Consider the following 4141-nt stretch of genomic DNA (forward strand, 5'->3'; position numbering starts at 1 on the left):
ACGCTCTCAACGATTGATCCAGTAACCTGCGACATAGAGGACAGCGTTATAAACACAAAGAACACCGATATCCAACTGCTACAGCTAGCAGACTTCAACGATGTACCCGTAATACAGTGTCACATCGAGATAGATCGGACAATATACTACTGTGGCATGCATTCACATGTATCCGTAGTACACAACGGCAGACACCAATACGTTCAAAACACACCCCGAGAGGCGTGTCAACTACTTCACTCAACCGGATCTACGCTCATCACGCAGACAACACAGATAACCGGAATCCAGCCGAATACGACGACTACGCATGGACTCACCCTGGCCGGAAAAATCGGACCAGAGGGAGAATGCAATGGAGCAACGTACGCCGACCCATTTGGCACTTGGACAAACGTGGTAGTTCAAGCAGTAATAAAAATCACACTGAAGGCTTACACAGCCTCCGTGAAGCTGGAAAACAACCAGTTGATACTACAATCAGGCCAACATTGCCGATCGCAGTCAGGGCACTGCATCGATAACGAAGACGGAACCACATATTGGGACGCAACACCGACAGATTACTGCAAATTCAACAATTACAACGTCCTGTATGACGGCAAAGCGACAAAGATAATACCCGAGAACAATAAGGAACCAACGGTATTCACAGTCACTTCAGGAGACACAACGTTCGCTCTCACACAATCAGGCCAAACGGCAACCTGTGGTTACACTCTGATAAGAACAGAGCACCCGAAACTCCTCATACTATAGAAATAGCAGCTAGCGGAAGATTCAAAACCACATCATCGATACCCGTCAACAATCTCGACATCCTCACGTATGTCAATTCAAAGTTAATCTACGTTGAAAAACACATAAAAACGCAGATCAAAAATCTCTACCGAGATCTCGTGAAACTCATAATAGAAAACCAAGTTATAAGAAACGCACTGACCATGATACATATTGCACCAGAGGAAGTTGCAACAGCGATAACGAAAGGACCGGGATACCTAGCCATCCCAGCAGGCGAAGTTATCCATATCATAAAATGTATACCAGTAACCTGCCAAGTCAGAAAAACAACGGATTGTTACGACGAACTACCCGTAACATACGACAACAAGTCGTACTACCTCTTACCAAAGAGCCGACTTCTAACTACTTCGGGCATTCGAAGAGAATGTAACAACATCATTCCCCCGATGTACAAAATACACGGAACATGGTACCGAGCATTACCAAACCTGGTAACCAGTATACCACCACTTCCACTTCAACCAATAACACACTCCGAATGGAAAACTATATACGTGGGTTGCCTTTTAAGTTTTTACAATCGAACAATAGGTGGCGTTAATGTGTTGTGGCACCACTGTATTTGTGAACATTGACGTTTGTTATTGCGAAGCCAGTGGCAATTTAGAAATTTACTGAGTAAGTTGTTGATAGTGAACGTTTAAAAGAAGCAAGTTTGTGCTAAAATGGAAATCACCCGTGAAGGCTTACGTTGGATGATTTTTTATGATTTTAAAAAAGGCCTTACTCAACAACAATGCATAGAATCGCTTCGTGCAACTTTTGGTAATGAAGCACCATCAGAGAAGACTGTTTACAATTGGTTTGCAGAATTTCGTCATGGTCGTGCGTCCGTCAGTGATGAATGTCGAGAAGGTCGGCCAAAATCGGTTGTCATTCCGAGAAACATCGATGCTGTGCGCAACATGATTAAAGAAGATCGGCATGTGACTTACAGACAGATAGAGGCGTCTCTTAGGATATCGCAGACTGCAATACAATCGATTTTGCATGAACATTTAGGTGTGAGAAAGATATGTTCCAGATGGATTCCGCATAATTTGACCGAAGCGCAAAAAAAGGGTCGTGTTGATTGGTGTCAGGAAATGTTGAAAAAATTCGACCGAGGACGTTCAAAATCCGTATACAACATTGTTACAGGAGACGAAACTTGGATATATTCGTATGAACCTGAAAGCAAACAACAGTCTACTGTTTGGGTGTTTAACGATGAACCCAATCCCACTAAAGTTGTTCGTTCACGGAGCACTTCCAAGAAAATGATCGCTTGTTTCTTCGGTTGTACTGGACACGTCGCAACCATTCCATTAGAGGATCGAAGAACTGTTAATGCCGAATGGTATACAACAATTTGTTTGCCAACGGTCTTCGATGAAATAAGGAAAAAGAAGAAAAAACGTCGCATCATTCTTCATCACGACAATGCCAGCTCCCATAAAGCACATCAAACAACTGAATATTTGAAGGAGAAAAACATCGAATTAATGTCTCATTGCCCGACTTACAAAACCATGTTTCTACGATATCAGCTTCAGAGTGGAAAAAATGTTTCCAGAATTGGTTTGAGCGTGTGCAAAAATGTATAGACCTTAAAGGCAAATATTTCGAAAAGCAATAAAACACTTTGTTTCGAACTTGTTCGTTTCTGTTTCACTTTTTGTAAAAACTTAAAAGGCAACCCTCGTATCAGGGTTAAGAGAGATTGAAAGGGGAGAGATTGAAATAAGAAATATTACTCGTAGAAGTAGAAGAGAGAATCGATAGTAAAAGGAAAAGGAGGGAGGGAAGTGGAGGAGAATCGGAAGATTCCCCAACCGCAAAAACCCCTTGGGTAAAAAAAGGACAGAAGAAATAAGGGAAGAAAGGGGGGTGGTAGAAGAAAAAGGAAACGAAAGAGAGCCTATAACTGAAAGAATAGAGGCAATTAGGATTAAAGTAGAAAAGGAAAAGGGTGAAACCTTTGAACAGAAAATAAGGGAAATAAAGAAAAGAGTGAATGGTACGAACCTAAACATTATGGGAGTAAGGAAGGTGAGGGATTCGGAGGATGTGCTAATATTAGTAAAAGGGGGAAGGGACAAGAGAATTCTAGAAGGGAGATTACAAGACATAGGGGTAAAGTTAGTTATGATAGGGAATAGAAACAGCCGGATATTTATACAAAATATAGAAGACACGGTAATAGAGGAAGAACTCCTCCAAGAAATTAGGAGAATAACGGGAGACGAGAAAGTGGGCATGATATTTATTAGAAATAACAGATTTGGCGGAAAAAATGCAGGGTTAATTATGAGTGAAGGCCGGTCGCCTGCCGAGGCCTGTCCCAAGCCAGGCTGAAAAAAGCGGAGGGGCCCGATTCACTCCAGAGGTCATCCCCTGCCGGTCCCCATGCCGGGGGAGGGTGGTTATTCCAGAAATGGCTTTGCATCCCCCTCCCTCGGGCCAAGGAACTCCAACTTGGAGGGATTTCGGCTAAACAAACAACGAATGAGGCACCCAAAACAGAAACCTAGGGAAACCACGCCTAACGGAAATAATAAAAAAAGAATTCACGAGAATCGCAAAAAATATAGAAACCAACAAACTATCAAACAGGACACTAACCACATTCACAGACAGCAACACATCCCTAGGACCCAACAGCGACTTGTCAGACTACTTCACTAACCCACAACTCACTCTCAAACTGTTCAGGAAGCTAAATAATAAAAAATTGGCAGGACCAGACGGCATCCCAAACATAGGTAGTACTAAAGAACCTACCAGTTAACATGATAATGAGCTACAATATAATCTTCAACAACAACCAGTTCCCCGAAACATGGAAAATAGCAAGGGTAATACCGATAAAAAAAAAAGGGAAAGGGACTGACAGACCCAACCGCATACAGGCCAATTAGTCTACTACCCAACATCTCGAAAGTCTTCGAAATACTGATAAAAAAAAGCGATAGAAAAATTTGTCACCGAAGAAAACGTGATGCTCGACACACAATTCGGCTTCAGACACAAACACAGCACAGTACACGCACTCCACAGACTAATAATATCAGACATCCAATACGCACTCAACAATAACCAAAACACAGCGGCATGCCTCATAGACATTGAGAAAGCATTCGAATCAGTATGGACAAAAGTACTAATCTACAGATTAAACAACAAAAAACTGCCCCACATAATCATAGAAATGCTCCAAAACAAAAGCTTTACGTATCGACGAACAGCAACATCACTAGTGAAACCATCGAACTACAAAACGAACTGCAACAGGGAACAGTCACAGCACTCGTCCTATTCAATATTTACAACGCAGACATCCCAAGCCTATTCG

This window comes from Habropoda laboriosa, unplaced genomic scaffold, assembly GCF_001263275.1.
Source record: "Habropoda laboriosa isolate 0110345459 unplaced genomic scaffold, ASM126327v1 scaffold238, whole genome shotgun sequence".
Lineage (NCBI taxonomy): Eukaryota > Metazoa > Arthropoda > Insecta > Hymenoptera > Apidae > Habropoda > Habropoda laboriosa.